The sequence below is a fragment of the Podarcis raffonei genome, chromosome 2, assembly GCF_027172205.1.
Source record: "Podarcis raffonei isolate rPodRaf1 chromosome 2, rPodRaf1.pri, whole genome shotgun sequence".
NCBI lineage: Eukaryota > Metazoa > Chordata > Lepidosauria > Squamata > Lacertidae > Podarcis > Podarcis raffonei.
Window position 1 is genome coordinate 123,181,938 of NC_070603.1, and position 25,729 is coordinate 123,207,666.

A 25,729-nucleotide genomic window follows, 5' to 3' on the forward strand; every position below is an offset into this window, starting at 1 on the left:
TCTTAAAGAATATGGATATGCAGAGAAGGATTCTAAATTTCAAATAGAAATAATAAATAACGAATACAAAAATTTATCCAAAATGTACAAAATATTGCTGGAATGGCACACAAAGGATGAAGAAGTTAAATCAGTCATGATAAAATGGGCCAGAGATATTGGACATAACATACAATTCGATGATTGGATAAAACTATGGAATGAAAGTATCAAATTTACTGCGTGCACTGCATTAAAGGAAAATGTTATGAAAATGATATATAGATGGTATATCACACCAGTAAAACTAGCAAAAATGTACAAAACATGTAAGATGTGTTGGAAATGTAAAGAAAAAGATGGTACATTTTTTCATATGTGGTGGGAATGTAAGAAAGTGAAAAGCTTCTGGGAATTGATATATAACGAGTTGAAAAAAATGCTGAAATATACATTTGTTAAGAAACCAGAGGCCTTTCTCTTAGGAATAATTGGTAATGAAATAAATAGAAAGGATCACAAAATTTTCCAATATGCAGTGACAGCGGCAAGAATACTATTGGCCCAGAATTGGAAACAAGAACAAATACCAACGTTGGAGGAATGGAGAACGAAGCTGATGGACTTTGCAGAACTTGATAAACTGACTGGGAAGATCAGATATCAACGAGATCAAAGGTTTATCGAGGACTGGAAAAAATTAGTGGACTATTGGCAATGCATAAGTGATAACGAAATAACGTTAGTGGCATTTAAAGAAGCTCTGTAATAGAATAAGAAATATTGCAAAAAAGCAAAATATAAGAGGGGGGTAAGCATAAAGGTAATATAAAAATTGGGAAATGTGTATTAAAAAAATTAGAATTCGAACGATTGGCAGAGAAGCTGAAGGAAGTCTAAAAATCGAAAATTTATTGTAAATTGCTAACGTGATATGAATGTATGAAAAATTAATAAAATATATTCTAAAAAATAAATAAATAAAATATTTTAAAAGACTTCCACCGCATTCACCGCACGCCTCTTAGTTATCTTGCTCGTCTTTACATCTGTTCTTCAATCATTTCCCTTCCTTAGGTTCTTTCATAATCCGTCAAATCTTTATGTTCTCTATATTCTTAACAAGCTTAGTCTAAGCACAGCCAAACTTTCACATTTGAGCCCTGCTTGTATAAATATTCATTTAAGCATTCCCATTGTTTCTGTATTATAGTTTTGGATTTATGCCTTATTAAATCCGTCAATTTTGCTAACTCCAGGTACTCACATAGTTTACTTAACCAGTCCCCTTTTGTTGGGATATAATTTCCTTTCCAATGACTGGCTACCAACATTTTCGCTGCTGTTGTTGCACTCAGAAAGATGTTAGTTTTGTCTTTGGGGATATGCTTACTCAAGATTCCTAGTAAATATGCTTTTGCCCTCCTGATATATGATACTTTTATCAATTTTTTAATCTCTTCATGGATCATCTCCCAAAATTTTCTGATCTCTGGACATGTCCACCACATATGGTATAGAGTGCCTTTCATTCTATTACATCTCCAGCATTTATTACTATTTGATCTATTCGTTTTTGCCAGTCTGTCTGGTGCCATATACCATCTGTGGTGCATCTTCATATAATTCTCTCTTAATGAATACTAAGCTGTAAAATTTATATTTTTTCCCCAAAACTTTTTCCAATCTCCAGAATCAATTGTATATCTTAAATCCCGTTCCTACTTTAGAATATTCTCTCCTTTGACTTCTTGATCTGGGAGGACTTTATCTAATAATCTATATATTTTAGAGAGTGTTTTTTGATTATTTTGTAAAACCTCTCTTTCTAATTTTGATATTTTATTTCCCAAATCCCCTAGTTTTTATATCTTTCTCGTATGTAGCCTTAAGTTGGAAATATTCTAACCAATTTATTCCCAGTATTTTGAGTTCTTCGTATTCTTTTAATTTGATACAGTGGTACCTCGGGTTACATACGCTTCAGGTTACATACGCTTCAGGTTACAGACTCCGCTAACCCAGAAATAGTGCTTCAGGTTAAGAACTTTGCTTCAGGATGAGAACAGAAATCGTGCTCTGGCGGTGCGGCAGCAGCAGGAGGCCCCATTAGCTAAAGTGGTGCTTCAGGTTAAGAACAGTTTCAGGTTAAGTACGGACCTCCGGAACGAATTGAAAAAAGCAAAGGATGTGTCAGGAGATAGATAATGTTCTTTCAGGAAACAGTAAACCTATTAATAAATTGTACTAAATTTAGTGTGTGTTACAGGCTTCTAAACAAAGTAGTAAATGCACAGCTTCTTTTAAACTTCTGTTGCTTCTTTTAAGTTATTCCTCTTCCATGTTACAGGTGTCTAGAGAGGATGGCCAGTGCTGAGCTTATTTCCAGTTATTTCACTTCAGCTCCTTAATTTAGCTGTTGCACCTTAATATTTTGATTCTTAAACAAGGTGGTACTTTCTGTCAGTTTCCACGCTCCTGAGGTACTTCTGACAGTATAGAAGACCCAGGGGGTCACCACACCCTTCATAACTGGTTTGGGATTCTCCTCTTTCTAGAAGATCTTTCCCTTCCTGACTTAAATGAGATCCAAGTAGACAGTATCCTCACAGCTTCTCCTTCTCCTACCGAAGCTGATGGAAGGCACTCCGGGCCACCGAGGCCACCGGAGCCTCGAGCGACAGCAAAGGCTCCAGGAGTACCCCCAAGCTGTGAACCTGCTCCTTCGGAGGAAACGTGACCCCGTGAAGAGCAGGTGGCCTAGGGAACCACCCACTAACAGTGCCTCGGTCTTATCTGGATTGAGCTGAAGTTTGTTGGCTCTCTCCAGTCCATTACCGAGGCAAGACACTGGTCCAGAACTTCCACTGCCTCACCTGCAGGTGTAAAGGAGAAACAGAGCTGAGTGTCATCAGCATACTGCGGACAACGTACTCCAAACCTCCAGATAACACCACCCAGCAGTTTCATGTAGATGTTTAACAACCTGGGGGATAGGCTTGAGCCCTGCGGAACCCCACATTGAAGGTTCCATGGGGCTGAAAATCACTCCCCATGTACCACCTGGCTTACTTCTGACCTGGCTTACTTCTCAGCAGATGTGCCAACTTGAATAAAATAATAGGAGGGCCCAGGCAATCACTGTCCTGCAGAATTGATCATATGATGCCGTGCACACACACTATTTGAATGGCAGTGCCGGTTAACTTTGGGGGTGCCAGGACCCCACAAATATTTTATTGGCAAAGCCGATCAGTCCCTAGGAGTTGGCTCTTGTGCGTCAGAACCGCAAAGGGCTGGGCTGCGGATTCTTCCAACCGGATCTCTGCAACTACTGAGAAGAGTTGAGTGCTGACCATTCCTGGCTCCCTGGAGCCGTCCTTGTTTCTGCTAATAAAGAGTTAGCTTCACATGCTCTCTGTGGTTTTGGCTGGCTGGCTCTAGGATTCCATGAATCCAAACTCCCTGGAGGAAGGGGGTGCGGTGGGACTAGGACCCCCACCCCCACCCCCGCTTTACTTCAATCAGATACCTGAGCAGGAGGAAGACGCCAAGGCAGCTCTGGAGCCCCTCCAGGAAATTCTCTGCCAGCGCCCCCAACCGTCCCCTGGCAATGCTTGGCTGGGCTTCCCTCCCACACCCTCTTCCTCCCAGTCTAATGGATGAGATGATGCCACACACCCCTCACCATTTTCATGTCAATCAACTTTTTTTGGGGGGGGCCCTCAAATATTTTATTTAGGTGGGGGACAACGGGACCTTGGCCCCTAGGAGTTGGCTCCTGGGCCTCTTTCCACCCCCTCCCTGGGGAGTCAACCCTGAGGGCCCTCTTTGGCGATGGGGACCCTCATCTGAAGGACAAGGGAGGTCGGGGTTCGAATCCCCACGACGGGGTGAGCTCCCGTTGCTCTGTCCCAGCTTCTGCCAACCTAGCAGTTCAAAAACATACCAGTACAAGCAGTTGTGGCATTTCTGTGCACTCTGGTTTTCACCAATGTACCCCACAGCGGAGACGAGCACCCCAACCCCACAGTCGCCTTTGACTGGATGTAATCGTCCAGGGGTCCTTTATCTTTTGAATATCCCAGTGTTATTGTGCGTGGGGGGAGGGTAATCTCCTGCGAGTCAGGCGGGGGTGCCACCCCCTCTATGATGGGGGGGCAGTTCTTCCTGTACTGGATCCTCAGGGATCCTGCACCTCAGCCCACAAGGCCCCTTTTCTGCAAGGTGGTTCTTTGGCCACTTCTTCCCTGCCTCTGGTTTACAGAAAGCTGCGAAATCTGCACATGCCCAGAGTATGGAGGATACTCAAAACTGTGGTTATGTTTGGTGTGGGGGAAAGGGGGAAGAAAGGGGGGGCGCTGTCTGCGGACAAAGGTCCAGGGGTCCTTCACCTTCGCCTTCCCTTTGGTGGGCATCGCACTTCAGTTTCCGCAAAGGGGCCCCGGGGGGTGCAGGGCAGGGGAGCATCTCTTGGCCCCCCAGGAAAAGAGAAACGTGGGGGGGGGGAGAGGGGGAGAGACTTCCAGGATGAACCCTGCCGGTGGGTCCCAGGGAAGGCGCTTCCAGGAAAGGCGCTTTAACATTCAGGTTTTTAGTCATTTCAAAGTAGGGATCCAGATGCACACGGCAGAATGGTAACGGGGAACCCCCACCTCCCTTGTCGTCACTCTGCATAAGATGGGGGGGGGCCTTGATGCAGAGTCCTTGGCCCAGATGGAGAAGGGAGGGCAGCCCTAGAGCGCAGAAGCAGGCAGGGAGAGGGAGGGAGGGAGGGAGGGGCGGTCTGGGTGCCCTCGGCTTGCCAAGGGTTAAAAGGAGCAGAGCGGGATTCCTAGAGAGGACAGGAAGGGGAGGGCGGGGGAGGGCAAGGTCCTCCCCAGCAGAAGCCCCTCCCTGCCCAGTCCCTTCCTGCGAGCAACGAGGAGGCTGCTTTGTTCTCTCTGCTTTGCAAAAACTTCCTCGGTGCCCCTCCTGGAATCTGGTGAGTCTCTTCTCTCTTCCCCCTCGGGGTGCAGCGGGGAGAAGGGGGTCCCAGGGCTGCAAGGGAGGAGGCAACCCCCCCGTTCGGCTCATGCATGGGGGGGAGACCCCCAAGTCAGGGAGCAGAGGGTCCTGCCCCCAGTTCCTCTCTGCCGTGCCAGGGAGGGGCTGAGTGTCCAGCAGGTCTGCAACTCTGTTCTTCCTTTGGATCAAGATGCTGCCTTCCTTTTGGGGAGGAGTCTTTGGGGCAACAAAAAGGGCATGCAAATAAGCCCCCTTCAGATTGAGGGGAAAGTCGCATTTCATAACTCAGAGAAGCATCCGAGGAAGGAGAAGCCCTGTGGAGTGGGGAGATACAGCCCCCGCCCCCAAGTGTGGAGACTGGAGGGGAGACCCTCTCCCACGATCTACCCAAATACAATTCCCAGAGTTCCCTGGCAAGAAGGGGGGATTGGTGACCACTCTGGGAATTGCAGTCTTTGGGCAGCAGGGCTGAAGCTGTCTCCTTGCACCTCTCAGGGTCCTGAACCAATTCTGGCTCCCAGGATTCTTGGGATGAGTCCCTAGGGCGGGTGAGATCTGGTTTCCAACCTTGTGATGGATCAGGAGCTAAACATCTGCCCCCTCCCAGCTGAGCCAGTGCACAGACTGGCACGTGCCACTCTTGGGAGCAGGAGCTGCATCCAGCCTTGCTCAGCTCAATATTTTTAGGAAGACCATGCCCCTCCTGCCCTGGCAAGGCACTGGGGTGAAGCTGCCACTGCCATCAACATCCTGTGCGAATAATAATAATAACAATAGTATTTACCTGCTACCCAGTTGACTGGGTTTTCCCAGACACTCTGGGCGGCTTCCAGCACATATAATATACAGGGCTGCCTTCAGGTGTCTTCTAAAGGTTACATAGTTACTCATCTCCTTGACATCTAATGGGAGCGTGTTCCACAGGGAGGGGGCCACTACCAAGAAGGCCCTCAGCCTGCTTCCCCGTAACTTCTCTTCTTGCACTGAGGGAACCGCCAGAAGGCACTTGGTGCTGGACCTCAGTGTCCAGGCTGAATGATGGGGGTGGAGATGCTCCTTCGGGTATCCTGGACCAAGGCCGTTGAGGGTTTTAACGCACCAACACTTTGAAAGTAGATCCTTTAGGAGCGGTCTTACATGGTTCCAGCAGCCACTCCCAGTCACCAGTCTAGCCTCCGCATTCTGCAGAACACTAAGTGAATCACACAGAGGTTGCTGCAGACTAAAGTTAGAAAAGCTTTAATTGCTACAAATGGTATAAGGAAACATGATAAGGAATTAAGGGAAAAGATGGTGTTGACCTGGAGTGGTTAGAAAATTTCTGGTCTCTCCCCGAGTGCCACGGGCCCTGCTCCAAAGAGAGCTTCTCTAAAGAAAGCACAACCAAAAATCACTCCATTTTGCGTGAATAAGGAAAATGAGGAGGTGGCTACGAAACAGCAGGAGCCAGATCCTATTCCCAACCTTCTAGGGTCTCTCAGCAGCTCTAATGATGAGCAGAAAGAGGTTTGGGGCCCAGCCAGCTCAACTGCTAAGGCATCTCTTGTAATAGATACTCGGCTATTTTCTGCCCATGCTCTGGGGTTGCAGTTTTCAGGCTTGGGGACAGGATGGTGCCTGGTTTTTGCACCTAGTTCTATCCGTAAGCCTCACCGAGTTCAATGGGGTCCACTCTCAGGTCATTAGTGTGCAGACCATGCCAGCCTTACGAAGTGGGGTGAGGTGCAAACAGTTTAAGTTGGAATCACTGGAAATGTTTCAAATGGGGTTTCTGTTGGGAAGGGGCTGCCCCATTTGTGCTTCTCCAGGAGCAGGGGAATATCTAGGGCAGGAGAATCCCTGCAGGGCCTCTGAGCCTCCCTTTGTTTCTTCCTCTCTCCCAGGACCCTGCAGCTTGTGGTGGCTCCTTGACTCCTCAGGAAGGATGAAAGAGACTGAATCTGTAAACCTAGCGAGGATGGAAGGGGGAAGATGGACAGTTGACCTGGTCAGGTTGTCTCCTGCATCCCTCCTCACAGCCTCTGAGCGTTCCCTCCCAGGGACCTCCGAGAGATCTGGTGAGTCCCAGGGGAGGGGAGATGGGGACATGGATGGATGGGGCTGGAGAGGTATCGGGGCTTGTGTATCATTCGTGCACACTCTCCCACCTCTCCAGCCTGCCTTCCAACTCCATCAAGACCCGGCTGGGGTGCGCCGAAACTTTTTCAGAACATAAAGAAACAAAAACAGTAGTTTGCTGCTACCACTTCCTTATCTTAGAACAGCCCTGAAAAGTAACCTAAGGAAGGAGATTATTCTTCAGTTTTTCCAGACTGCCCCACACTGTGTCACTTTTCTGTGTCACAGACAGAAATCCACCAGGCTCTGGTAGGCGACTAAGCGGTCAGGTACTGGTTTGGCTTCCCCGGCAGAAAGGCATAAAAGACAGAAACAGGGGAAAGTCCTTTTTCCAGAATTTTTTAAAAACCAATATTATTCAAAGATAAAAGTTGGCACACCTCTTACAAATCCCAAACAGAAAATAAAAACATTTTTCAATATCACTAACTACAGAACATACAACGAGAATGAAAGTGTGAAACAGAACTGTTCTCCGCATCCCTGGCATCAGGGCAAGTCCTCTTTGCAAGACAATGGTCTCACATGGCAAGGTATGTTAGGGAATTGCAAGTTGGCTTCCTTAGGTTTTATCCCCTTTGAACCCACGTGGATTCAAAACTCAAAAGCCAATCAGTTCTTTAGATTAATTAGGAACTCGCCAATGGTTAGAACAATAACTCAGGCTTCTTAGGAGCCTCGACAGCCGAATCCTGTTTATCAAAAGGCCTTGAAGAAGAAAAGCATTCCCAGAGCCAGACCAGATTCTTTGAGTTGTAAATTAAGCTTCATAACCTTTTTCACACAGACAGGGCATCTAAGATAGCCAGGTGTCAAGACTACAAATCAGCTAGGAACCTCCTTCCTGCAGATGGAGAAGATAACTTATTCACACTCTTTGAGACAGAAAGTCTGCAATTAATGAAGCAGATACACATTCCAAGAATTCTATTTTTTAAAAAAAATAATATTTATTAAAGTTTCAAAAAAGTTACAAAAGTGAAAAAAGAAAAAAGAAAGAAAAAATACAAAATACAGAAAAATAAAAACAATTAAAAACAAATCTCTCTTTCCATGTCTTGTCTTTCGTTTACTTGTTTCCCTGACCTCCTCACACCTCCCTTTTTTGTATTCTAGTTCAATTAGTTGTTTCAGCAAATCCTTTCCATTTTTGCTTTTATCTTAATAATTTATCTTAATATATTGTAACTTTACATTCTCACCTGTTAACAATCCATTTTTACATACCCCTTTGTAACATTACTGCTAAAACCACATAATTTCATTCCAGCATCCTTCTAACATTCCTTAATTTTACAGTGTTTCTGTAGATAGTCTTTAAATTTCTTCCAATCTTCTTCTACCGACTCTTCTCCCTGGTCTCGGATTATGCCGGTCATGTCCGCCAGTTCCATGTACTCCATCACCTTCATCTGCCATTCTTCCCGGGTGGGTAGATCTTGTGTCTTCCAATACTTTGTGATAAGTATTCTTACTGCTGTTGTGGCATACATAAAGAAAGTTCTATCCTTCTTTAACACCAATTGGCCGACCATGCCCAGGAGAAAGGCCTCTGGTTTCCTCAGGAAGGTATATTTAAATACCTTTTTCATTTCATTTTAGATCATCTCTGAGAAAGACTTAATCCTTCGGCACGTCCACCAAAGGTGAAAGAATGTACCTTCATTTTCTTTACATTTCCAGCATTTATTATCGGGCAAATGATATATTTTTGCAAGCTTGACTGGTGTCATGTACCACCTGTATATCATTTTCATAATATTCTCTCTTAAGGCATTACATGCCGTAAATTTCATACCTGTGGTCCATAACTGTTCCCAGTCAGCCAACATAATGTTATGTCCAACATCTTGTGCCCATTTAATCATAGCTGATTTCACCGTTTCATCCTGAGTGTTCCATTTCAACAGTTATACATTCTTGATAAAATCTTAGTTTTGGGGTCTAACAGTTCTGTTTCTAATTTTGATTTTCCCACCTGGAAGCCATTTTTCTTATCCAAATTGTATGCCTCCATAATTTGATAATAATGAAGCCAATCTCGCACTTTATCTTTTAGTTTCTCAAAGCTCTGCAATTTCAATTTATCTCCTTCTTGTTCCAAAATCTCCCAATATTTCGGCCATTTGGCCTCCATATTGAGCTTTTTCTGAGCCTTCGCTTCCATTGGTGACAACCACCTTGGGGTTTTATTTTCAAGTAAATCTTTATATCTTATCCAGACATTAAACAGTGCTTTCCTAACAATATGGTTTTTAAACACTTTATGTGCTTTGACCTTATCATACCACAAATATGCATGCCACCCAAATACATTATTGAAACCTTCTAAATCCAAAATGTCTGTGTTCTCAAGAAGCAGCCATTCTTTCAGCTAACAAAATGCAGCTGATTCATAGTAAAGTTTAAGGTCTGGCAGGGCAAATCCACCTCTTTCTTTTGCATCAGTTAGTATTTTAAATTTTATTCTGGGCTTCTTGCCCTGCCAGACAAATCTCGAAATATCTCTCTGCCACTTCTTGAAACAGTCCATTTTGTCCAAAATTTGCAGTGTTTGAAACAAAAACAACATTCTTGGCAATACATTCATTTTTATCACAATGGCGCTAACCCGGAAGTCCCACATTCCAAGAATTCTACAGCGTTTGGCTCTCCCATAATGCTCTTCTTTAGCATGAGCCAAAGTTTTAACTTGCTAAGAGCCAGTGTGGTGTTCTGGTTAAGAGTGGTATTCACCTAATCTGGTGAACCGGGTTCGCGTCTCCGCTCCTCCACATGCAGCTGCTGGGCGACCTTGGGCCAGTCACACTTCTCTGAAGTCTCTCAGCCCCACTCACCTCACAGAGTGTTTGTTGTCGGGGAGGAAGGGAAAGGAGAATGTTAGCCGCTTTGAGACTCCTTCGGGTAGTAATAAAGCGGGATATCAAATCCAAACTCCTCCTCCTCTTCTTCTTCTTCGATTTCCCAACTTCATTACAAACTCTTTATTGGTAATATATAGAGATAAATTGAGGATTTTTACAATTTTATAACATGCAGATAAAATTATGTGTTGCGAAACCAGAGAGAGGAGCTGGGGGAAGTCTTGGGGGTGGGGAGGGATTTCCCCCCTTTTTTAGTGGGAAATGGGGGGGGGGGGAATAATGTGGATGATGTATTTTTGTTAAAATTGTTATGTTGGAATTCCTAATAAAAACATGTATTTTTTTAAAAAAAAGGAATTAAGGGAAATGGTGGTGTTGACCTGGAGTGGTTAGAAAATTTCTGGTCTCTCCCCGAGTGCCACGGGCCCTGCTCCAAAGAGAGCTTCTCTAAAGAAAGCACAACCAAAAATCACTCCATTTTGCGTGAATAAGGAAAATGAGGAGGTGGCTAAGAAACAGCAGGAGCCAGATCCTATTCCCAACCTTCTAGGGTCTCTCAGCAGCTCTAATGATGAGCAGAAAGAGGTTTGGGTCCCAGCCAGCTCAACTGCTAAGGCATCTCTTGCATTGAGACGTGGGGGCACCTACATGTAATAGCTATTCGGCTGTATTCTGCCCATGCTCTGGGGTTGCAGTTTTCAGGCTTGGGGACAGGACGGTACCTGGTTTTTGCACCAAGTTCTATCCATAAACCCCACTGAGTTCAATGGGGTCTACTCTCAGGTCACTAGTGTGCAGACCATGCCAGCCTTACGAAGTGGGGTGAGGTGCAAACAGATTAAGTTGGAACCACCGGAGATTTTTCAAATGGGTTTTCCGTTGGGAAGGGGCTTGTTAGGATATTTCCGTTCCACCTTAAAAGGGAGCAGGATGTTTGTGTCACAGCCTGCGTGTTTCCTGTCTCACAGGATGTTTATGTTGTGTCGTTGCTTTCGTTTCTTCTTGTTGCCTGAGCAGACCGAAGCAGACGGTCATGGTTTCTTTGTTCTGACCAACGCTGAATAAACTGTAAATATGCTCTCCTGCTGTGCATCTTTTGCTGTGTGAATTCTGCTGATAGAGTGTGCACCAGCCTAAGAATGTGGCAATCTAAAGTCTTGAGGCTTCGTGTCGCTGATAGCTGATATTGCCTATGGGAGATCGATGGATCGTCTGGCAGGAGCTTGGGGGCTCAGATGGACTTTATGTCCCTGGCAGTATCCCAACAACAGGTTATGGGCCCAGATTCACGGCACTTACAGGAGAGTAAGACTGCGACAGACTGCTGAAAGGTATGTGTTGGAAAAGCGAAAGCAGAGGCTTTTCTGAATGCCGCGGCAAAAGTCTTTGATGTCCTGCTGGTCTAATTGGCCTGGGAGCCGAGCCAGAGGCATCGTGATTAATGGGCTGCCGAGATAAGACGTCTTTGAAGGCATAAAGGCTCATGTAAAAACCTGGAATGGAGTTTTTCCAAACTTCTGAGGCCACTGAGTGCCCAAAGTTAAATCGGCACAATTATCAGACCTGGGCAGAATAGTGTGAGAGTTTGCTGCGTCAGTTTGGAGTCTGGCACACTGTGTCTCAAGCTGCTCCAGATTCTCTGACAGAGAAATGGGAGGCCCAGAATTCAAGGGCCATAGACGTAATAGTCTTGTCCGTCTCGAGGAATTAAAGATGCTAGCTCGAAATACGACTGCACGTGACATGTGGAATGCTTTGAAAGCTGCCCATCTGCCAGTCATCCCAGCCCAGAGTTTGAATGCATCGGAGGTCCTGGCTTTTTCCCAGAATGTGAGTGAATGCAGGGATGCTGAGGGCACCGGTTGCAAGCTGCAGGGGGAGCAGACTGTCACGTCATCCCAGGCAGCATTCCAGCCTCCAGGGGGAGCCAAGGAGTCGGCAGCTGAGAGCTCTGTTTCTCGTGAGAACCAAGGTCAAAGCCTTTGCAGAGGCCGGAAGGCCAGATGTAAACAGAGCAAGATGCTTGCAGATGGCCAGAGTCAGAGGGAGGGTGAAGAGCCCACGCCAGTGGAAAACAAGGCTTTGTTTGCTGGCACAGCTTCACCAAAGGCTAAAGGCACGTCTGATGGCCAGGAGCAGGGGGGTGGAAAGCCCACGCCAGTGGAAAACAAGGTTTTGTTTGCTGGCACAGCTTCACCAAAGGCTAAAGGCAAGCTGCAAAAGCCCACGCCGGTGGGAAACAAGGTTTTGCTTGCTGGAAAACCTGCTCCAAAGGCCAGGTTTGTTGTGGATTCAGGTTGCACCCGCCATCTTGCGAAGGACCGCCATCTGTTTATCTCCTTCACACCTCAAGATGGTGAGATCCACCTGGCTGATGGAAGGACTTTGCAAGCTGCAGGAGTTGGGACTGTGAAACTTGCAAGTCTGCATACTACCATCAGAGATGTACTTTTTGTTCCAGGAGCTGCGGACAATTTGCTTAGTGTCCCACAGCTTACTGGGCGTGGTTTTGAGGTTTCCTTCAAGAGGACCGTCTGTGTCATCAGAAAATGCAAAGAGGACATTTTGCATGCAACGTTTATGGATGGCTTATTCTGTATAACTTTTGATGACAATGCTGTTATATCTGATGTTGATTCTTGTTGTGTTGCACAAACTAACAAGGTTCTTCATGCAGGATGTATTCACGATGCACATCGAAGATTTTGTCACATGTCTTGGCAAGCGCTGGCAAAAATGCCTGGGTTGGTTGAAGGTTTGAACATCAAACCCTGTAAGTTTCACATGAAATGTGTATCTTGTGCAGAGAACAAGGTGAAGGTTGCTCCAAAAGGCAAGGAGTCTAGCAGGCAGGCTTCCAAACCCTACCAGCTAGTGCACGCAGACCTGGTTGGTCCTCTTGCGCCCTCTTTGGGAGGAGCAAGGTACTTCATGGTTCTAATTTATTCTTTTTCCAGGTACATTCATGTGTTTATGCTCGAGCAGAAATCGCAAGCGTTTCCTAGGTTCAAGGCATTCTGTGCTTGGTTGGAGAATGCTCACGGTAAACGTATCGGCTGTCTGTTTACTGATCGAGGCGGGGAGTTCACTTCTCAGCAGTTTGAAGCTTTCCTGACTGAGAAGGGAATCCAGCATGACTTGTCAACGCCTAGATCGCCATGGATGAATGGACTTGCGGAGCGAGCAAATCAAACGTTGCTGCAAGGACTAAAGACATTGTTGCATGATGCCAACCTCCCTGAGAAGTTTTGGGGGGAGGCTCTCTCGAATTTTGTTTATTGTTTTAACAGGAGACTGTCATCACCTATTGGTTGCACTCCCTATGAGAAGATGTTTGGTAAGAAACCTAATGTCAAGCACATGAGAATCTTTGGTTCTGACATGTGGGTACACACCCCACAGAGCAACAAGCTTGGGAAGCGTGGGGCACATGGTTTGTTCATGGGGTACGAAAAAGGTGCATACAGGGTATGGATGACTAACTCTAAATCCATAAAGTTCACAAGGAGTGTTGAGTACAATCCTAAGTGGGGGGGAAATGTGGGAATTTTCCAGAGTTACCCAGAGGAGGATGTAGGTGATGTGAAAAAAGCAGATCATGCTGAGGAAGCTGAGGATGATGATGATGATCAGAGTTCGGATTCCAGTTCAGTGGGCGGCGCTGCTGCTGGTGTCAGTGACAGTGATGACACAGCAGACTACAAGAGCACAAAGGCCTCATTCAGACCATCTGATGCGTCTGACAATGAACTGGAAGAACCACTGTTCACCATTGGTCACTTTTCTCCTAAGAAGGAGGAGATGAGTCCAGAAGACTTGCGTCTGGTTCGCAGGTCTGAAAGGGCGACCAAAGGCAAACCTCCGAAGAGATTTGCTGATGAGTTTGCTAAGACAGCAACTGCTGTTCTTAGTAGCTCAGAGAAGGTGTGGGAACCTTCAAACTTCAAAGAGGTTCAGGACTTAACCTCTAAAGATGCTGAGCCTTGGCTAAATGCCATGAAGGCTGAAGTTGATTCCTTGAACAGGAACCAAACTTGGGAACTGGTACCGGTAGTCCCAGGAATGAGACTGGTTGGCAGCAAATGGGTCTTCAAGGCCAAGACAGACCAGAATGGCAAGGTTGTCAGACACAAAGCCAGATTGGTTGCCAGAGGTTTTTCACAGGTACCAGGACAGGATTACCACGAGACCTACTTGCCCACGGTCAAATATGAGAGCATTCGGCTAATGCTCAAGATCGCTGCAGAGGAGAATCTGCATGTTTCCCATCATGACATTAATACAGCTTTTTTGTACGAGATTTTGGGGGAGGAGCTGTACATGCTTCCGCCTGACGGGATGCAGATACAGAAGGGAATGGTCTGTAAACTGCGGAAATCCTTGTATGGTCTCAAGCAGAGTGCCAGGTGTTGGAACACAAAACTCACTGAGACGTTGCTTTCTCTAGGTTTTCACCAGGGCAAAGCTGATCCGTGTGTGTTTGTCAAGGAGGAGGGGCAAAACAAACTGTATTGTTTATGTTTTGTTGATGATCTTCTGATGTTTTGGAAGAATCAGGCTTTTTACCAAAGCACCCTAGCTCAACTGAAGGAGCACTTTGACATGAAGGATCTTGGTGAGGTATCCAACTATCTTTCTCTGCAGGTGGAGAGGGACCAAGCTGGTAATTTTCTGGTACACCAAACACAGAAAATTGCTGATGTATTAACCAGGTTGAATTTGGTTGATGCAAACCCAGCAGACACACCGATGGTGACAGGTTACCAGGTAGATAGTACTGCTGAAGCGTTTTCTGACACAACGCTGTACAGATGCATTCTAGGCAAGTTGAATTTTATTGCTAGATGTTCAAGACCTGACATTGCTGTAAGCACTAACCTGCTTAGCAGACTTGCTAACAATCCTACTGTTCAGGATAGGAAAGCTCTGAAGCGCATAGCCCGCTATTTGAAAGGGACTTTGCACTACAGGCTGAGGTTCACCAGTCAGAAGACTGGAGGTCTTGAAATTTGTTACGAAAAAGGAGCAATGCAGAAGCAAGCTCCGGGTGGCTGGAATGGTAAACAGGAAACTGATGTTATTGGATTGTACCGTGGGAACCAGGGACAGTCTGTGCAGTGCTCTGAGCGCCGGATGTTAGCTCAGAGTGGCACATGACCCTGTACTGGAAGTACATGGGTGGAGTTATTCTCTCTCTGCCGTTGTGAATCAGAGGGTACAGACGTGTTTTCTCTGTACTGCTGGAAAGACAGGAATAAAGCATGTAGATATATTTCTGTCTGTCTCATTCCCCCCCCGGTTATGGGAGGGGGAGGAATGGTGTGTTCTTCTTTCACGTTGGGAAGAATCGCCGATTGGAGACCTCCCTTGATCTTGCCGGGAGTCGCTGGCACAGGAGGTCAACAAGGATTCAAGCCGGGCACCTGGAGGGTGGCCAAATTCCTCAGAGCTGGGACTGGCTCTGCTGGCTTGAAATCCGACATCTGGTAGCATGGCCGATGGCTAAAGATCTATGAGAATCTGCATGAGAGGTGAGAGGTCGATGAATCGTTGCCATCCTCTGCACCTAAGGAGATAAAGAAAGCGTCTGCCTGCAGCCAGAAGCTGAACAGAACAGACAGCTGGACACCGAGAGGAGTGTATACTCAAAGGTATGCTGCATTTCGGGCTATTGAGAGTGAACAGAAAGGTTTGATTCTCTGTTCACGAGAGAGCTGCGTTTGAGAAAAAAAACAGCTCTGAAAGAAAGGCTTGCATACCAGGGATTCTTGTGGTTAGATAAGAATTCCCGTCTTGAGCAGGTTGCTAGGCAACGACCGTCAGGGCTTAGAAAGTTACTGACAAATGGGATTGGCTCAGAAAGAGCGTAAGACGTCAAAGAATGTTTTGACTACCTTTAAAGCAGAAATACAGCCCAGGAGTTTGCCTGCCTGTAAAAAGCAGTAAACAGCCCAGAAGAGAACTTTTGGATTTTACTGGCTTGAAAGTGAAAGCTGGCTTGAGATTGAGTGTAAAGCTGACCCTTGGATTCAGCATGGATGCCAGGAAGGGGGGAGCGTTACCTTGTCCACCTCCCCTGAGTGCTGTGGTTCTAGATGAACACAGCCGGCATGCTGCACTGGAAGAAAAGGACAGGGGGAGGGAGGAACGGAGTTCTAATTCCCCCACCGATGAAGCTACTGGAGAGAAAGCTCTAGCTTTGCACGCTGTCCAATGTTACAATTGTGGACAGGCTGGGCATCTTCAGCGGAACTGTAAGAAGCCACGTCAGCCAAAAGGAGCTAAGGGCCGCTCAGCAAAGCCTGAGGCGTCAGGCGAAGGTCATACCAAGCCTATGGTGGAACCTGCAAAGGCTTTGATGGCGAAAGGAACCACGCCAGATGTTGGGAACGCGTTTGTAATTGACACTGGATGTACTTTTCATATGTCCCCACACAGAGGGCTCTTTTCAACGTTTAAGAAGCAAAGCTTCACTGTGAAACAGGCCAACGGTCAGGAGCTGGAAGCGACCGGCGTAGGGACTGTCTATCTTAAGAGTCTGAACTTGACAATAAACAATGTTTACTTGGTTCCTGAATTGAAGTTCAATCTGCTGAGTGTTTCGCAGATTGCAAAGAAAGGACTGAGATTGTCCTATGATGCTGAGAGCTGCAAGATCTACAAAGATGAAGAGTTATTTCTTTCGGCCAGAGAGAAAGATGGACTATATTTGTTGACTTTTGCACAAAGTGATTACATGGAAAGTAATTCATCTGTGTCTAACCTAGTTTCTCTTGCAGGTGTGAGCAAGAAGAAGACCGGGGTCAACAGAGCATTTCAGCGGGTGTATGCTGATGTGATTGGTCCTCTAGAACCATCTAGAGGCAATGCAAGATTTTATCTTGTGTGTGTGGATCATTTCTCTAACTATGTCTGGGTTTATGTGTTGAGAAAGCCACAGGAAGCCTTGGAGAGGTTTCAGGAGTTTTGTGACAAGGTTAAGAGTATGCATGATGCTAACATTGATTGTCTATTCACAGACAAGAAGCAGATTTTTCTTTTACAGGATTTCCAGAGGTTCCTGCAGGAGAAGGGAATAAGACACAAGATTGCTGTTTCAGCGGAAGCGTGGAACAGGGGTGTCTGTGTACGGGTGAACAGAGAATTGCGAAAGGGGATGGAAGCGCAATTGCTTAGTTCACATCTGCCACATGAGTACTGGGCCGAGTCTCTAATGTCGTTCTGTTATACGAAGATGAGAAAGGTTTCAAAAGAGTTGGGAAGTTCTCCTTTTGAGAAACTGTTCCATAGAAAACCTTCTGTTGCCCATTTCAAGGTGTTTGGGTCTCATGTGAGAACAGAAGCTCCAGGTGGAATAAAGAATGCCAGAGGCATTTTTGTGGGGTATGAAAAGGGTCTCTACAGAGTAATTTTGTCTGAATCTGGTCAGGTGATTCTCACAAAATTTCTAGAGAGTGCTCCTGAACAGGAGAGAGTGATAGTACACACATTTCCCACTGAGGACGATTCAGATGATGATGGTGATTTTACTGATTACAGTGGTACTGAGAGTGATGACACTGATAGCTCGGAGAGCTCAGTTGTCACAGTCATTGAGAGGAAGTCTCACACAATGGATAGGCCTTCACAACTGAAGGATGAACCACTGTTTACCATTGGAACTGGTTCTCCAAAGAGTCCTGAGACTGGACCAGTGAGCAGAGAGGATCAGCACCTCATACGTAGGTCTGAGAGAGTTACAAAGGGTCAACCACCCAAGAGGTACTCAAAAGAGTTTGCTAACTTAGCTGTTGCATGTGTTGCTGTTGTAAACAACCGAGGACAGGTTGGAGCTGTGTCTAAGTCAGAGACAAAGACACAACAGAGAGTTGCTAGCCAAGGTAGTGCAGATGCACTCATTCCTTGGAAACCAGACAACCAGAGAGGTACACTGGGGAAACCAGTGGCGGGGAGTTCCAAGGGTGGAACTGAAACAACAGGGGAGTGTTATGTGTATAACAACTGTTTGTTCTCTTCTCTGGATCACGCTTTGCTTGCTGCAACACGCATTGATTCTTTTGGGGGAGGATGTTACGAAAAAGGAGCAATGCAGAAGCGAGCTCCGGGTGGCTGGAATGGTAAACAGGAAACTGATGTTATTGGATTGTACCGTGGGAACCAGGGACAGTCTGTGCAGTGCTCTGAGCGCCGGATGTTAGCTCAGAGTGGCACATGACCCTGTACTGGAAGTACATGGGTGGAGTTATTCTCTCTCTGCCGTTGTGAATCAGAGGGTACAGACGTGTTTTCTCTGTACTGCTGGAAAGACAGGAATAAAGCATGTAGATATATTTCTGTCTGTCTCATTCCCCCCCCTGGTTATGGGAGGGGGAGGAATGGTGTGTTCTTCTTTCACGTTGGGAAGAATCACCGATTGGAGACCTCCCTTGATCTTGCCGGGAGTCGCTGGCACAGGAGGTCAAGGATTCAAGCCGGGCACCTGGAGGGTGGCCAAATTCCTCAGAGCTACGCTGGCTCTGCTGGCTGAGAATCCGACATCTTTGCAGATGCGAGTTTTGGAAGTGACACCACGGATGGTACAAGCACTTCTGGAGTATGCTACATGTACAACCACTGCCTGTTTGACTGGTTGTGCAAAAAGCAGATGACAGTTAGCCTAAGTTCCTGTGAAGCAGAACTCAATGCTCTGTCATTTTCACTCATGGATTGTGAATGGTTGATGCAACTGTTTAAGGACATCGGGGTTTCTGTGAAATGTCCTATACAAGTGTATCAAGACAATAGATCTTGTTTGGCTTTGCTGAACTCGGAGAGTTACAAGCAAAGAACCAAGTACTTGCAGATTAAGCTACATCATGCAAGAGAGTGTATTCAGAAAGGACTCATTCAGGTGTCCTACATGCCAGGAAATGAAATTCCTGCTGATCTGTTGTCTAAGGTTGTTAACAGAGAACAACTTAAGGTTTACGTACAAAGGTTGCAATTGGGTTGAACCACATGTACTACAGGTTACACGGAAAGGGGGAGGATGTTAGGATATTTCCGTTCCACCTTAAAAGGGAGCAGGATGTTTGTGTCACAGCCTGCGTGTTTCCTGTCTCACAGGATGTTTATGTTGTGTCGTTGCTTTCGTTTCTTCTTGTTGCCTGAGCAGACCGAAGCAGACGGTCATGGTTTCTATGTTCTGACCAACGCTGAATAAACTGTAAATATGCTCTCCTGCTGTGCATCTTTTGCTGTGTGAATTCTGCTGATAGAGTGTGCACCAGCCTAAGAATGTGGCAATCTAAATTCTTGAGGCTTCGTGTCGCTGATAGCTGATATTGCCTGTCTACGGGAGATCAATGGATCGTCCGGCAGGAGCTTGGGGGCTCAGATGGACTTTATCTCCCTGGCAGTATCCCAACAGGGCTGCCCCATTTGTGCTTCTCCAGGAGCAGGGGGATATCTAGGGCAGGAGAATCCCTGCAGGGCCTCTGAGGCTCCCTTCGTTTCTTCCTCTCTCCCAGGACCCTGCAGCTTGTGGTGGCTTCTCGACTCCTCAGGAAGGATGAAAGAGTCTGAATCTGTAAACCTAGTGAGGATGGAAGGGGGAAGATGGACAGTTGACCTGGTCAGGTTGTCTCCTGCATCCCTCCTCACAGCCTCTGAGCGTTCCCTCCCAGGGTCTTCCGAGATATCTGGTGAGTCCCAGGGGAGGGGAGATGGGGACATGGATGGATGGGGCTGGAGAGGTACTGGGGCTTGCTCATTTTGGGGGTGGGATGAGGCAGGCAGGCGGATGGAGTTTGAGAAGGTGGGCACCTTTTTGGGCTCCTCCACCTGCCTTCCAGCGCCTTTGACATCTGCAGGCAATTTGAGCCAGGAATACGTCACAGCTCCCCGGCCACCGCGATGTATTGGTGCCAGTACTGTGCTCTGAATGCCCTACCAATGTCAGAGAACTCACTGATCCATTGCACAGCACTAGAAGCCATGATTCTTTAAATTACCTGATCCTAATTTCAGGACTGATTGCCGATGGGGCCTCTGTGTTTTGCCTTTTTCTTTTCTTTTAGGAATAACTTTTCCTTTTCTTTTAAAAACAAGGATCATATAAGGCTAATATATGATACAAATATGTAGACTAAATAAATTTGCAGGAATAACATGTCGTTCCTCGTTGGTGATCAGTGTATGAGTTCTGGGTTCATGAATTGGTATAAATTGAAACAAAAAAGGGTAAACAGCGGAGAACAGAGAACATTCAACATCGCATAGCCGAATTCCTAGTCAGAAGCTCTTGTGACTGTCGTGCTTAGATTAAGTGTGAGTAATAGTCATTTTCCATCTTCTGTTACCAATTAAACTATACAGAGTTGGTCTCCTCATGAAAATGAGAGGAGATTCAAAGTGAAGAAAGATATTTAGGAAAAGGTTTAAATTTAGACCAAATTTAGATTGAGGCAACAGCTGATGGGGAGTGTGCAGGTGAAGGTGTTCCTGCTTGTTTCAGAGGAGGCAGGGACGTTGCTGGATCCTGACAAGAGAGCTTTTTGTAAGGAAGTCAAGAAGGAGAATTGAGGGATCATGGACCCTCTCGTTAAAATTCCCTGTTAGATCATAACATCAATTTTGAAATTCCATACATACCTCTATTTCAGGGGTGGCCAACTTCCAAGAGACTGCGATCTACTTGCAGAATTAAAAACTTGGAGTGATCTACCCCTGTTTTGTAGGGGTTCAGGTCAAAGTTGTTGAGCTTTTATTAGCAACTCACCAAAGGAGCGCTGGGGGGAAAACAGCCTCCAGCCTCAGTTTGTAAGCTCTGTCTTCCATTCTCCAACAATGGAGGGAGGATCCGGGAGGGGGCCAGCGATTGACTGCGATTGACCAAAACCTCGCAGGGATCAACCAGTAGATCGTGATCGACCTGTTGCACATCCCTGCTCTATTTGATGAACCACCACTATTTGGATGGAGACCAACAGCATCTGGGATTCTAACATCCACACCGTGAGCCCTGAATGGAGGGATATCAACTGTTTGTGAATATTCTTTGTCTAGTCATGCATTTTGAAACAATGACCAGGCTTGTCTGAACCACCCAGGCCTTCTTAAATGTGGGCTTGAGAGTTTTTAGGGAAGTTGAAGTAACTTCTGTCAGGTTTGTTGTTTTGGCTTCTGTTTGCATTTGATTGACCAAAGAGATGACTGACCTTGCATACGGGGTGGATTCCAGGATTGAGCCAAATCAAATCTATCCCAGATAAAAGCCAAGCAATATGTCAGTTATTACCAGGAAACAAAGGCAGTGAAAACTATTGTAAGGCCTCACATCTAACTTCAGTCCTTCCTTTATCACAAGCATTCGTTAACGTTGTTCAATAATGGATGTGAAGCACGTCCCCTTCGCTCTGAGTGGAGTTGGGGTCCGGGGCAGCAATGCAGACTTAGCACAACTTACCCTAACATGGCAGTGCATTGCTGGGGGAGGGGTCAGGTGGTGGGTTTGATGGTTCTGTGTCATCTGCGCCCCGGTCGCAGTATGCTGGCAGTGTGGCCCATTGGTTTCAAGAGAGTCAGGCACCCTCAGGCGTGCTCAAGTGTTAGGGGGTTGAAGATGCCACACATCTACAATGCCATTAAGTTAGACTTCAAGGCTGCCCTCTTGAGGCTGAAACGGAGCACTCTCAAGTCTCTTGGTGAGATGAGGGGCGGGGAACTTTGTTCAATAATCTGGAGCTCCATTTCTTCCTGAGGCAATAATTATCTTCTCTCTTCGTTGCAGATGGTGATGAATGGGAAGGGAAGAACAAGGGAGACCACAACAGAATCCACATATCGGAGAAATCAAATAAATATTCAGAGTATGGAGAGAACATCGGCCAGAGCTCCCAGTCCACCTCCAATCAACGAAAGAGCTTTATTCGGAGGGATAGCCTCACTTCACATGAAAGAATTCACAGAGGAGAGAAATTGTATCACTGCAGAGAATGTGGAAAGAGCTTCAATCGGAAGGACAGTCTCACTTCCCATCAAAGAATTCATACGGGGGAGAAACCCTATCAGTGCTTAGAATGTGGAAAGAGCTTTAGTCACAGATCACATCTCACTTGCCATCAAAGAATTCATACAGGGGAGAAACCCTATCAGTGCTTAGAATGTGGAAAGAGCTTTAATCAAAGCATACATCTCACGTCCCATCAAAGAATTCATACAGGGGAGAAACCCTATCAGTGCTTTGAATGTGGAAAGAGCTTCAGTGCAAGCAGCAGTCTCACTTTGCATCAAAGAATTCATACAGGGGAGAAACCTTTTCAGTGCCTGGAATGTGGAAAAAGCTTCAGTCACAGCCACAGTCTCACTTCCCATCAAAGAATTCATACAGGGCAGAAACCCTATCAGTGCTTGGAATGTGGAAAAAGCTTCAGTCACAGCCACAGTCTCACTTCCCATCAAAGAATTCATACAGGGAAGAAACCCTATCAGTGCTTGGAATGCGGGAAGAGTTTCAGTCACAGTCAGAGTCTCACTTCCCATCAAAGAATCCATACAGGGGAGAAACCCTATCAGTGCTTGGAATGTGTGAAGAGCTTCAGTCGAAAGGACAGTCTCACTTCCCATCAAAGAATTCATTCAGGGGAGAAATCCTTTCAGTGCTTGGAATGTGGGAAGAGCTTCAGTCACAGACAGAGTCTCTATTCCCATCAAAAAGTTCATACAGGAGAGAAACCACATCAGTGCTTGGAATGTGGAAAGAGCTTCAGTCAAAGTCAGAGTCTCTATTCCCATCAAAGAATCCATACAGGGGAGAAACCCTATCAGTGCTTTGAATGTGGGAAAAGTTTCAGTCAAAGCTCCCATCTCATAATCCATAAAAGAATCCATACAGGGGAGAAACCATACCAGTGCTTGGAATGTGGGAAGAGCTTCAGTCACAGAGAACATCTCATTTGCCATCAAAGAATCCATACAGGGGAGAAACCCTATCAGTGCTTGGAATGTGGAAAGAGCTTCAGTCAGAGAACCCAGCTCGCTTCCCACCAAAGAATCCATACAGGGGAGAAACCCTATCACTGCTTTGAATGTTCAAAGAGCTTCAGTCACAGCAAGAGTCTCGCTTTGCATCACAGAATCCATACAGGGGAGAAACCCTATCAGTGCTTGGAATGTGGAAAGAGCTTCAGTCAGAGAACCCATCTCGCTTCCCATCAAAGAATCCATACAGGGGAGAAACCCTATCAGTGCTTGGAATGTGGAAAGAGCTTCAGTCAAAAGGACAGTCTCGCTTTTCATCAAAGAATACATACAGGGGAGAAACCCAATCACTGCTTGGAATGTGGGAAGAGCTTCAGTAAGAGCGCCCATCTCGCTTCCCACCAAAGAATCCATACAGGGGAGAAACCCTATCAGTGCTTTGAATGTGGAAAGAGCTTCAGTCACAGCCGCAGTCTCGCTTTGCATCACAGAATTCACACCAGAGAGAAATCTTCTTAGTGTTTGGAATGTGGGAAGGCCTTCAGTCAGAGTGCCACTCTCATGGCCCACCAAATAATTCATACAGGGTTGAAAGCATATCAGCGCATGGAATGTAGATAAAATTTCCCTCGTAAAAAAGTCAATTCAAGAACTCACAGCATGGTGAATAATAGAATGGTAGATTCGGAATCTAGTCCAACACCTGCCAACGCAGAAAAAAATCATTTCAAGCATCCATGACAGATGGCCATCCAACTTCTTCTTATAGACCTCCAATGAAGGAGAGTCCACCCCCTTCTGAGGGAGTTCCTTTTCACTGCTGGCTCTTACTATCAGAAAGTTCCTCCTGATCTTTAGGAGACATCTCCTTTTGTGTTGCTTGAATCACCTCTTCAGATTCCTTCATGACCTTGAGAAGGACTTCTGTAAGTCTGAGAATGTCCAGGGGATTGGACCATGCTCTATATTTGGGGGGAAACCCATGGAGAGGAGTCTGATATAGGGCTTAAGTCGTCTAGGCATTGGTCAGATTGTCATAATTACAGACATACTTACTGGTTTGGACGGAAGTGATTCTTATTCCAGGGGAAGTGGTGACCCTGAGATTACAGGTGCTCTCACCAATATTGTCCAAACGTCCAGTAAAACTTTGACACAGCAGACCAATACCCGCTGAGGTCAATGTATTAGGAGGTTAGGTTTAGGGCCGTGTGGTATTGCTTCATTGTATGTGGGGTCCCTATAAAGGGAACTTCTTCCTCTAGGTGGGAGGGAGACTGGTCAATTTACCATCAGTTGAATGCAACATTTAAGTCAGATTTTTAAAAACGGATTTGCAGAACAAAACTCACAGTTTGAAAGGCAGTTATTAGGCTCCAGGGTTAAAATATTATCTAAATGTTACTGGAGTGGGATACAAAGAATGAAATGATAAAATCATGAATGAGAAGCTGGGCCAGAGATGTAGGACAAAACATTGACTTTGCTTTATGGGAGCAACTGTGGAAAGTAAATTTAAGATTTACAGCTAGCTACATGCTAAGGGAAAACTTCATGAAGATGATTCAGAGGAGTCAATCAAGATCATCAAGGGTCTGAAACCAAGCCATATGAGGGGGGCTTGAAGGAACTGGGGGGGTGCGTATCTATTTCAAGTGACGTTTGCCGAAATCTACGCTTGCAACATGGGCTGTCATATGTCCAGATTTTCCCGGACATTTCAGCAATTTCCGCCCAGACGCTGCTTACAATTCTGGATATATGGCAACCATGTCTGTATACAGTGGTACCTCGGTTTTCAAACAGCTTAGTTCCTGAACAACTTTGAACTCAAATGCTGCAAACCTGGAAGTCAGTGTTCCAGTTTGCGAACTTTGCTTCGGAAGCCGAACGTGCTCCTGAGCCTTTTTCACTGTTGCGCTGCTAATTTGCATCCCCCCATTGTAATCAAAGCCTTCCATTTCCAATTGCAGTGTTCTGAGGTGATATTTGGAGCTTTTATTTGGTGCTTTTGTTTTTGCTAAAAGTAATTGCGTTTTTATTTGGCTTTTTTCATTTTTGTGACTGTGGCTTGTTCTCTGTTTTTGATTGATTGTGTGACTGCGGCAATGCATAAAAGCCCCATCCAAACAATGTCTATCATCAGTGCAGGTAAGAAAAAATAATAATTTTAATTTTAATCTAAACTACTGTCTTCTTTCTTTTATAGTCCAGTACATTATTGCTTTCATTTTATGGATCAATGATCTCCTTAGATAGTAAAATTCATGTTAAATTGCTGTTTTAGTTGTTTTTAAAAGTCTGGAATTGATTAATCTGTTTTGCATTACTTTCTTTTTTTAAAAAAAATATTCAATTTTTTACATATATTCTTACAATTTTTAAATTTGCTGTACAATTTTTTCCTTTCCCTCCCCCCCCCCAATACCCATTGGAAGGGTTCAAACAATTATCCTCAGCCACGGGCATAGTGTCTTTAGTTTCTACCGAATGTCTTTTTTTCCAGTAGTTTTTATCCAATCAAGATAGGGGTTCTATCTGCTCCTTATTGTGGTGGACTTGACCTTCCACGTTGTTTCCTGTGACATGACTGTGACAATGTCTGACTGAATAAGTTCAAACAAATAAGTATTCCATGCCTCTACTGTCTTTTCCTCTCTCTTTCCAACCTAAAGCTATCGTTGCCTTTCCCGCTAATATCATAGCTTTGAAGGTAAACTGGTCACCTTTCTCTATTGCCATGTTTCCAAGTATACCCATTGTCATGAAATCAAAATCTATTGAAAGCTTCATTTTAAAAA

The 25,729-nt window shown here is 45.6% G+C and overlaps 1 pseudogene; it reads left to right on the forward strand.

Annotated features, from left to right (window-relative positions):
• LOC128409335 (zinc finger protein 850-like) overlaps positions 1 to 24,954 on the forward strand; it is a 42,412-nt pseudogene extending 17,458 nt beyond the window's left edge.
• The last annotated feature ends 775 nt before the right edge of the window (positions 24,955 to 25,729 follow it).